This window comes from Mytilus trossulus, chromosome 6, assembly GCF_036588685.1.
Source record: "Mytilus trossulus isolate FHL-02 chromosome 6, PNRI_Mtr1.1.1.hap1, whole genome shotgun sequence".
NCBI lineage: Eukaryota > Metazoa > Mollusca > Bivalvia > Mytilida > Mytilidae > Mytilus > Mytilus trossulus.
Window position 1 is genome coordinate 65,567,842 of NC_086378.1, and position 12,292 is coordinate 65,580,133.

General features: G+C 33.8%; 1 pseudogene; it reads left to right on the forward strand.

The window, feature by feature from the left end:
• The first annotated feature begins 1,381 nt into the window (after window positions 1-1,381).
• On the forward strand, window positions 1,382-11,895 carry LOC134722919 (histone-lysine N-methyltransferase, H3 lysine-79 specific-like; annotated as a pseudogene).
• The last annotated feature ends 397 nt before the right edge of the window (window positions 11,896-12,292 follow it).

Below are 12,292 nucleotides of genomic sequence, written 5' to 3' on the forward strand. Positions count from 1 at the left end.
AAGTGCTTTGAACCTTTCAAGTATTTGTTTACCTATAAAATTGATATAGTTATAAGAATACGATGTGAATATTTTAGGCTCATTTACAGATGTATCATCATCATTTGGAAGGCCGCACACTAGGTAATTGAATTGATATATATATATATATTTTTTTATAAGCTGTTATTTCTAAATTAAATACAGAAATATAAAAAAAATTGAATACGTTATCCAGATAGCAACTTTTTGGCACAAGTTTGAGAATGTAAATCTAGTGTTTGATTTTATCATACATCACTACGAAATGTCATTATAGATTTAACAGAGACAATTTAGTGCGACTCAACGCTGAGTATTCGACGAAGTAACCGAAAAGATATCTTATGCCGCATTTAAATAGCGCAGTAATGTAACTCACATCCTTCGAAATATCTGTAAATCGAATTTATTGTCGGCAACCGCAGATCTGACAGTTTGGAATGAGAGAAAGAAGGATATGTTGATTCCAATTTCACAGATTTACAATCCGAGTTGCGCTTGTTTATTAAAAGAACAGGCACACACCCTTTGTATCCCCTTTCTGAAAATTGAACAGTTTTTATCCCATAACACACATAGAGGAAATAATATATTATAGTTCTGTTTGTGATCCCTCAAGGCACCTCTAGATCTTTAAATTAAATTTGCAAAACAACGGTAGAAATAATATGAAAACAACCTAATGTTTTAAACTTAATTGAATGCTAACTGATTAAGTTAGCTGACATCTTTAAAATAAGTTTTGGGTTAAAACCAAGAATTTTAGTATCTTTTCCTTAAATAATATATGTGTTACGTTTAAAGTAAATCTTCTTAAAAAACGATCTCAATTTGATGTTCTTACTATTATCCAAGAAACGTGAAGTGTGTTGATAAGTGAAACGTGAAGTGTGTCGATAAGTTCCTATTTAATTATTTTATTCTTTATAATATCGTTGTCGAAGGTTAAGGTTACGTCTTCATAAATGCTACATCAGTATTGAAGATTTACAATGCATTGGATTGAAAAAAAGGTGTCCCCTACCACATACATCATTCAAGTGTTAAACATAATATTAACTACAATAAAAAAAAATGGTACATCTATTGACAAACCTGTTCATTTAAGGAACCGATTCACATGGAGTATCTAACGAAACATGATTTGGAAATGTTATTGATTATCTAAATAACATACTTAGATAGTTAAATATTCCTTCAGTAATACATTTGTTTGTTCAAATACAAAGTGTACAGTCAATTTGAATTGATCTAATATTTTTCATAGTGTTTCACCAAAAAGAAATGATATTGATCTAAAAGCGCTAAAACAAATTCAGGACATGCAGAGACTTGCAAAACAACAACAAGAACTGATGGACTTCATACTAAAAACAGAAGCCCTAGTTTTAAATATTGAAAATGATGCAGCGGTATCTGAATCTGATATAACTGAATTTAAGAAACAAATGAACAAATGGTGTGATGTTTTGGAAACAATAGAAGAACAGGAGACCAGAAAAAAAGAAGAAAAAGAAGCAGAAATAGAAGCAGAAAAAAAAAGGAAACAGGAAAAAGTGGAAGAAGAGCGTAAAAAAAAGGAAGAGGAAGAACAGAAGAAAAGACAAGCGAAAGAAGCAAACGAAAGAAGGAAAAGGGAAAGGGAATACGAAAAACGACAGAAAAAAGAAGCGGAGGAACGAATTAAAAGAGAGCAAAAAGAAGCTGAACGACACATAAAAGAAGAAAAGGAACGGAAGAGAAGAGAAATAAAAGAAGCTGAAGAAAGGAAGAAGAGGGAAATTGAAGAAGCAGAACAGTGAAAAAATGAAGAGAAAGAAAGAAGAGAAAGAGAGCAAAAAACAGAACGACAGATAAAAGAAGAGGAAGTACGAAAAGAAAGAGAACACATAGAAGCAAAACGACAGAAAAAAGAAGAGGAAGAACGAGAAAAGAGAGAAAAAGAGGAAGATGATAAGCGACGAAAAGACGAAGAAGAACGTGAGGCTGAAAAGAAACGAAGAAAACAAGAGAACGAAAAGAAGAGGAGAGATTGGAAAAACTGGCCACCTTTCATGTAAGTTTGCTTCCTTTATTAAATCTTTCTGCAATATTAATGTACAAATATCAATTTATGTTATAACTGTTTTATTTTAAGCTATTGTAAAACCATTATTTATGACTTTATCCATTTGTCTGAAAAAAAAAAGGAATATGAGACTATTCACAAAAGACACAAAAAAAGACTGATGCCAACATATAGTTTTCAACAGAATACTATTACACGAATATATGTATGTATATATTATGACAAGTTTCAACGAAGGCAGCACATTTGCGTAAAGTTACACGTTTTTCTTCTTTACAATATATTTTCTGTTTAATTAGATATTACAGTACAAAACAAAACAGATTCCATCAGGAAATATGCTGTGTTATATTTACAATGCCGGATGGAGTTCAGGAGAGTGATTTTAGCTGCCAAGGCTCTGATAATGTTGAAGATCTAGATATGTGTTTGGAAACAAATGACGAACAACTTATCTCCTCTGTTATCTCAATACAATCCAAGAAAGGGATAACGGAACTTGAGGTATATTTTTTTTTATAACTAATACCGTATATCGGGTTATTTTAATAGTAATCGAATTTCAGAATTGATGAGCAATTCGAATTGTGTAGTTATAATATAGCAAGTCCTATTTCGATTTCTTCGCCTCGATACACATTAATAGTCGAACGTTAGTACCATTGTATACAAACCTAAAAGGGGGACGAAAGATACCAAAGGGACAGTCAAACTCGTAAATCTAAAACAAACTGACAACGCCATGGCTAAAAATGAAAAAGACAAACAGAAAAACAATAGTACACATGACACAACATAGAAAACTAAAGAATAAACAACACGAACCAAACCAAAAACTAGAGGGGATCTCAGGTGCACCGGAAGGATAAGCAGATCCTGCTCCACATGCGGCACCCGTCGTGTTGCTTATGTGATTACAAATCCGGTAAATAGTCTAATTCGGTAGGTCAAATTCATGAAAGGGAAGGTGATTGTAGTTACGACGTAAGGAACATATCCGATATCATTTGTGAAATGGTTATTCCATAACGGTCAACCAACTCGTGATGGCGTCCGTAAAATTTACGAAGGGATGATTTCAACTTCACCATTTGGAACTCTTGATTTAATAGCTTCCTTGTGAGCAGTAACCCTCTATCAAGAAAATCATGATAGGAAATGCAAGCACGGGAATATCGTATCAATTGGGAGATATATACCCCGTATGCAGGTGCTGCTGGAATGTTGCTACTTAGAAATGGAAAGTTCACAATTGGAAAGCTGAAATCATCTCTTTTGTCGTAAAGTTTTGTCTTCAACCGACCCTCATTGTCAATTTCTAGATGTAAGTCAAGATATGAAGCCGACTTAACTGTATCTGTAGTATCCTTTATCTCCAATTCGATGGGATAGATGCGTTCCACATAGTCACCAAATTTTGAATTGTTTAGTGAAAGAACGTCATCTATATAGCGGAAAGTAGAGTTAAAGGATATTGCTAACTTCTTATCTTTCTTCCTAAGAAGTTCCTGCATGAAGTCAGCCTCATAATAATAAAGAAACAAGTCAGCAAGTAGAGGGGCACAGTTTGTTCCCATTGGGATGCCGACAGTCTGTTGAAAAACACGTCCTCCGAACGTAACAAATATGTTGTCAATCAAGAAATCAAGCATCTTGATAATATCGGTTTCAGAGAATTTTTTGTTTGAATCAGAATGATTCTTTACAAAGTATGATTTATCCCTCCCTAAGACAAGATACTTGTATCTACGTTGGCCATTCTTTTTTATGAAGCAAAGTAATACCAACTCTTGTAATTTGTCTTTTAGTTTGGAATGTGGAATACTTGTGTAAAGAGTAGAAAAGTCAAATGTTTTAATACTGTTACCAGATGAAAGAGAGTTAGATTGTATGTACTCTAAAAGATCTTTGGAATTTTTAAGTATCCACATCTGATTCACGCCACCTCTAGAATAGGCGGTTTCACAATAACTTTGAAGCCCGTCTTTGATTGCTGATAAAATGGATGTTAACAATTTAGAAAGGGGTTTCGTGGAGTACTTGGAAGACCCAGCAATATACCGTTGTTTGTAAGGACACTTATGTAGTTTAGGTATCCAATACATTGATGGAAGATCCAGTTCTTGTTCCTTTGGTTAAAATACCAAAGGAACAAAGAACAGACCTATGATTATCCAGGATTTCCTCTTCGGTAAGTGTCGTGAGGGTATATGTTGGGTTTCCAAGTGAATTGTCTATACCTAATTCGTGTATCAAGCAATTAATGAAATGACTTTTACAGATAAAAACGATGTTATTTTGGGCTTTGTCTGCGGGGACAACAACATATTCATCATGGAGGTCAGATAGGTGTTTAGCAACATTTGGATCTTTGAAGATTGACGTAGCATGGGCATTGATGGACCCATTCAGTTTCTTAATTCTGATTTGTATTAACGACCTCACTGCCTTAATCCATTCGGATAGAGTGTCTACGTCTTCCTTCTCGCGCTTAGCCCATTGCCTGGCATAATCCTCGACTGAATCCATCAAAATTTTAAAGTTGTGTTTCCAATTGATGGATTTAGGCTCACGATATTTCGGACCTTTCGATAACACGTTTCGTAGAGAAGTGTTATTAACAATGTTAAGGTCACCGGTAATAACGTGCCCAGCAGGATTATATGTGAATTGGAAACTAGCACAAGTGCAATCAGGAGGTTTAGACTTGAAGTCGTCAATATCGAGATCCTGCAAAACGCGTTTGTAATTGAAAATTTTAGTTGCAATAGGTTTGGTATAGGTATAAGAAATTATTGGTACAAACTGGTCTTTAAAATAAGGAGGTATTTTCGATTGAACTAATTTATGATGAAGGATATTGCCTAGGTTGACGCCATCGAGACCTTTGTTGGCAAAGGAAAGATTTAGAAAAGATCTTTTCTCTTTTTCATCTTTTCCAATGCAAACTGGCTTGAAAAGTCTGTGACTACCAATATCCGAAATTATAGCTTGTAGTTTGTATTGGTTTGAATGAGGGTTTGTAACCGTGGATTCCAAACATAAATTGAACAGAGAATGAAGTTTTGAAAGGGGTAATGAATAAAGTTTCGTGCGAATGTGATGAATACCTAACGGTTTTTGTATGCATGGCAGAAAGTCATTAATAGAGACATCATGCAGATAGGGTGATGTATAATGACGATGGCCATGACTACGTCTACGTCGAGGAGTCGAGTTGAAAATATTCATCACATTCACCGAGTTACACGAAGGACTAGATAGAATACCTATACCATCAATTTTGTCATTGCAGCCATACGGTGTTGCAGTTCCCAATTGTCTAATCCAGTAGTCTTCTTTTTGTCTACGGAGAGTCGTTGAAAGATTAGGATTGTTCGAGCTATGGTATATTTTTTCAATAATTCGAACTGTCATAGAAACGATGGAATGATCGGGCTGATTGAAATGCTGGTATAGAATGTCGTCAGCATTGAGGTTAATGTCTGATCTATGACCGCACATCGGTTTGTTTAGCCTTCCTTTCGTTTCACCGACGTATACCAATCCGCAAAGGTTGCACTCTAATCCGTAGACGACATTTATCGATTTACAATTCAGATCATCGTAACTTCTGGTAAAATATGACTTCTTGGTCAAATTGCTAGTGAACTCAGCATCTGTAATTAAAATAGCACAAGTTTTGCAGCCTTTGGTCTCACATTTTGAAATGCAACAGTGTTGTACTGTGTCATCAAAAACCAAAATGTCTTTAAGGAGAACTGAACAAGGCTGTATATGTGTAATATTGCTGTTGTCACTAGGACGACGATCTGAATGAGTCGTGTTTGGGTTATTTGTCATGTCTGGTGATGAGGGGACACCTGCCGTATCAGACGACACCGTGTCCATGGTGACGTTTTTTTCGGACCTTTTTATACTGGGCGACGTCCGAGCCAGTTTCCTGTTAGTTCTTCGTAAGTTCATGCAATTGTAGTTTTGCTACTGGGCGGATGAGTAATATACACAACTTTTAAAATCATTCAATTTTATAACAGCACCCTTTATGCCACGAAGACGGGTTAAAAATGTTTGAATTGGGACACTTTTTTTAGAACCATGATCTGTATTTTAAAGGAGTTGGTTCGGTAAGGTTCTAAAACGGTGCTCTTTTTTAAGCGTAAATTTCAAAAAAGGGATTTATTGACCAATATCACAATAACTGAAGCCAAAGTAGTGACCTGATAAAAAAATAAGCAATGTGTAAAATTTACGTTCCTGCGTTTTATTATGACGTCATAAGTGGAACTCATATTGATATTCGACGAAAAGATAAATGAAAATGGATAAATGTCCATTGATTATTGGACAGGAAACATGGAGCGCAAACGTCGACTACAAAGATCTTTTGAAATAATGTTTGTAAAGACATTTAACATGTCTTATTTGAAAATTTAGTTTGTCGACGCCTGCTGTATTTGTTTCCTGATCCTAAATCCAGCAGAGTTTGTCATATTTCAACAAAATATCTTATCTTGACCTTTTTAGGATGTTAAAACCAACGTGTTCGAATTAAACTTTGACAAAAGTATTTCAATTTAACTTTCTCACATGTATCATGTGTATTTAGATCATCTTAAAACACTTTCTTTTGTCTTTTGATATTGCATGTATAATCGGGGCAACATTTGCCCTTCCCAAACTTACTCCTTTGAATTTATAAAATCAGTGTTTTAGAAATAGTGTAAGTGTGCAGTGTCATTTCAGCTGCCAATTCGAGTTTATGTGCCAATAGTGTCGCATGATGAGAGACTCTTATCAACCTTAAAATTCTCAGTAAAAGGTCAAAAATGGAGATTCGGAAAACCACTGCCAGAGGTACAACTTCCAGAGGTACAACTTCCAAAAGTTAAAGTGAGTAAAATTCAACTTTGACCATATTTCGTTGAGAAGCAGAAGAACTGCCTGATATTTTTTATTTTACATTATACTTATTGACATCAAGTAAAGCTTAATTATAATATAACTGAATTCATTGTGTATTTATTTTAAGGACGATCAATTATTAGGCAAAATAGGCACTCTCGGCTACGAAACCAGACCCAAAGCAGTAGGGCATTACGTCCCGGTTTTGACCCAAGAAAATAAAGTGCATGAAAACTGTTTCAAATTTGTACATAATGTTTGGTAATGCATATAGTTGAGAAATATAGGTTAGACATATATAGGTATGTCGTTTGAATTACATGAAAAAAAGTGATCATGCAAAACGATGAAACATACTAAATTTATGAATTTGCTGTCGTTATTTTCATTGTGGAATTCCGTGAACACCACATAAAGAACAAAACACTAGGGGAAACATTATTATAAATGTTATCATAACGTCTCCAAAAATAAAAATGTGTTTTGGTGTGCATCTACTTTTTAAATCTAAAATATACTAAACCATTGATGTCTAAAAGGGATTATGATGCAACATGGTATATAACGTTAATTTTAATTGGACAACGCAAAAAAATGTCAGGGCATTAATTGTAAATTAATGCTTTAAAAATTACATACAAGCGCCAACGACATATGACAATTGACAGATTTTAAATATTTGCTTCACATTGTTTCCTGTCAGCTTCATTAAAATAGAGATAACAATATTGTATTTTAAGCTCTGACAGAATTAATTGGTGGTTTGATGGTTGCAAATACCCGTAATATTATTTGCGACCATCACATCATCGATTGATGCCGTCGCAGCTTAAGATACAAACCAGTTATCTACTAAAAATCAAGAAATTTTACAATCCATCTTCATGATTTAGAACAAAGATTTCCAGTGATACATGTAAATGTATCATTTAAGGGGGAAAAGTAATTAGTAGTATTTGATAGTTGATATTAGTTCAATTTAGTGAGGAAGGGAACGATTCATTTTTTTAATTTGCTATTTGATCTTTGGAATTTCATTTTGAACATGTTTTCTTGTATTCACTGAAAATCCTAACAATTAAGCAATTGTATCATGTATTAAAAGCTAATGCTAATGATTTGTATATAAAAACACTAAAAATAGAAAACCAATCTTCAGGAATTGCATATGTTGAAAAGCATCTTATTTGAAAATTTGTTTTGAAACTTTGAAAATCTTCCATTTATAAAGATATTGATATATACTGTCACAACAAAATCTAACTTTTCTCGAAGTTGATAATAAGGTTCTCAAGATTGGACAATGATCAATATGTTGTGTCAAGTTATAAATGTCACATGATTAAGTTTAAAGACACTAATAAGTTTATAGTACTAATGTTATATCAACTGATCGGGTGGAGCTTATGTTTGAAGTTATGTGTGATCAGGATGATTGCCGTTGTAATCATTATTGAGTTCTATTCACCTATTAGTGTCACCAAGCGCATATACAAAATGCAGAGTGTTTGATATGGAACGAATAATTGGACACTTCATTGCTGAGTTTATCCCAAAAGTCCTCAAAAAGTTCGTAACTTAACGAAATGCTTTAACCCCGCCAGTCAAGTGTAATAAATCTAGTAATACCGTTAATAATCTTTTCGTAAAAGAGGGGTAAACGATTCCAGTCCAACTCGTAGATCGAAAATAAACTGACAACGCCATGGCAAAAAAAGAGACAAACAGAATGAAAAATAATACATGTAGAACACAATACACAATTCAAAACGTAGAAAACTAAAAGTTAAGCAACACGAACCCTATATTCAGTTGATGGTTATCTCAGCTGCTCATTCACGACCAACTGCATTAATAACTTGACAATGCTTACGAGATCACTAAAATTCGACAGGAACATAAAAAGTTTGAAAAGCTTTATATTTATAGTATATCATAATCGACTCCTAAAATAAATTGGGGTTCATTTATAAATTGCTCAAATAGTAACTTATTTGTTTCTATTAATCTATTTCTGTTTTTATCAATGTGTGTTTTTTTGTGCTGTTTTTATGTGCTGCATCGCGTTGTTTAAAGGGTTATTTTTTAGTTAGTCAGCAAAAAGGTGTTGACATGCATATCAATTTTATGGTATTTTTCATAAATTTACTATATGCAAAAGTATGAATTATTCTAAATACTAACGATTTTCTTATCCTAGGCATTGATAACCTTAGCCGTATTTGGCACAACGTTTTCGAATGTTTGGTCATCAATGCGTTAAAACTCTATACTTGTTTGGTTTTCTTGCTGTTTTGATTTGTGCGTCACTGGTGAGTATTATGCAGACGAAACGCGCGTCTGACGTATTAAAATATAATCCTGGTACTTCTTAACTATTTGCATGTCGAAATGTATAATTGTATTGTTAATTTGTGGGTTTTTTCTGTCATGAATGTTCTTGCATTTATTTGTGCTGCATTCCAGTCATGTAATGAAATCCTTTTAGTGTTATATTTAACATAGTCGTACAAATAGGTTCGACCCACTATTTTGTTCTTAAAACCCTGTACCATTCAGGAAAAGTGCAGTTGTTAACCTATATTTCGTTTCTGTATGTGTTACATTGTCGTGTTTAATGCACTTCATTGTTTCTGTTGTTTCGTTGTTTTTCTTTTATAGTTGATGGGTTCTCCTCGGTGTTAGTTAGTAACCCGGATTTGTTTTTTTCTCAATCAATTTATATGACACTCAAACAGCGGTATACTTCTGTTGATTTTATCTACTAACAACCAAATTTCTCTTATATTTTCAAAAGCATAACATATTCTCAATATTTATATAAACCAAATAAGCATGAATTAAAAACGAATTGATATGAAAAGCATCTTTTTCTGCGAAGACAATTTAATGATATGTATACTCTTTATATAGATTAGACCGTTGGTTTTCCCGTTTGAATGGTTTTACACTAGTAATTTTGGGGCCCTTTATAGCTTGTTGTTCGGTGTGAGCCAAGGCTCCGTGTTGAAGGCCGTACTTTAACCTATAATGGTTTACTTTTTAAATTGTTATTTGGATGGAGAGTTGTCTCATTGGCACTCACACCACATCTTCTATATCTCGTTAAACGGAATCAGAAAAATCAAAATTTATTATTAAAGTTGTTATAACGTGGTGCATAAATTAATTTTAACCATTTAAAATTAGGGTGTTTCCTTTGTTGGAGTAGAAATACCTATTAAGGAACTCGAAAACATTCAGTGTGTTGCTGTTGCCAGAAACAAATATAATGAAACCGAGGTTGATGAAAAAGGAAAAGTTTTTGAACCAGAAGTTGACCTGAATATCAAGGTCAAGTTTCCAGAAGGAGCTTTTGCGGGAAAAACTATTGTTGCAACAAAGGTATATATTGTTAATACAAAACCTTTCCGGGTCAGCTATTTTTTCAACTCTTACATAACTTGGAGAACTATATTGAGGCTATCACATTTGAAATATGTACATCACTGCTGACAGGAAACTTGATATAAAATAAAATACTTTTCAGCTCAGATGGGTTATTGGAAACCTGAAAACTGAAAAGTATGTGTGGGTACTTAAATTTGCCAAAAACTTTATACGGAAATAATAGCATGGCTAGGAATACTAATCTGTAAATAAAGTATGAAAAAAGCTAAAGTTTAAATGTTGTGTAACAATAATTACACACACAAACTATGGTCTAAAATATGTATAGAAAATATGCTGTTTAACTACAGAATGTAAAAAAGTATTAAAAAATATATATAACAAACTACAATATAAAACGTCCATAACAAAATTATAACGTGACCAGAAGTAAAGAATATCAAATGCATTTGTACGTATGAGATTTTAGGAACGTAAATTACTGGTTTATATAATTTATAACACAAACCAAATATAATAATAACGGCTTTAATGCGTTTAATGGTCGATAGTTTCTGTTATATTTTGAATGATATTTCATCAATTGACATTAGTTTAATCAAAAATGTGTTGTGTTGTTTAAGGCATTAAATTGGACTAATTCTGATATGAAAAAGGCTTCCATAAAGCACAAAGAGTTGGAAAATATCAAAACAGCTGGTTTCTTTATAGATATATCATGTGAAAATACAACAAAGGAGGATTCAGATTTAGAGATGTATGATTTTGGATGGGCTAGTAAGTTACTAGACTTTTTATTTCTTCTTTTTCTTTTTCTTTTTCTTTTTTCTTTTTCTTCTTCTTCTTCTTCTTCTTCTTCTTCTTCTTCTTCTTCTTCGTCTTCGTCTTCGTCGTCGTCGTCGTCGTCGTCGTCGTCTTCTTCTTCTTCTTCTTCGTCTTCGTCTTCTTCTTCTTCTTCTTCTTCTTCTTCTTCTTCTTCTTCTTCTTCTTCTTCTTCTTCTTCTTCTTCTTCTTCTTCTTCGTCGTCGTCGTCGTCGTCGTCGTCGTCGTCGTCGTCGTCGTCGTCGTCGTCGTCGTCGTCGTCGTCGTCGTCGTCGTCGTCGTCGTCGTCGTCGTCGTCGTCGTCGTCGTCTTCTTCTTCTTCTTCTTCTTCTTCTTCTTCTTCTTCTTCTTCTTCTTCTTCTTCGTCGTCGTCGTCGTCGTCGTCGTCGTCGTCGTCGTCGTCGTCGTCGTCGTCTTCTTCTTCTTCGTCTTCTTCTTCGTCTTCGTCTTCGTCTTCGTCTTTTTCTTCTTCTTCTTCTTCTTCTTCTTCTTCTTCTTCTTCGTCGTCGTCGTCGTCGTCGTCGTCGTCGTCGTCGTCGTCTTCTTCTTCTTCTTCTTCTTCTTCTTCTTCTTCTTCTTCTTCTTCTTCTTCTTCTTCTTCTTCTTCTTCTTATTATGTCCTAATTAAGATATAAATGTCTACAGTTCCAATGAAAATGGATTATTCCTGCATTCTTTATTGTAGTTGACAAAAAGTTACAAAAGAATCAATCCGTTAACCAAGAGACACTTACTAGATGTAGCCGATATGTAGTCAACAATCTAAACCTTGATGAAAGTACTTTGTATGATGTATTTGATAGTGATTTTGTGGACGACTTGAAGGTACAGTTTGTTGATAAATGTATCAAATTCGACATTATGAATTATTCAGATTCACTAGTACAAAAATTATTACTAAACATAATGTTTATAAGTTAAGAATGATACACTATTTGGTATTGCTTTAGATATTTAAACAGAAACACGATACAGAGGATACCAAGTATTTGGTAATAACACATAACAAAGAAAAATGTCACATCAAGGCAAAAAGAAAAGAAAAGGAAAAATTCCAGTGTAAAAACAACGATATACATATACTTT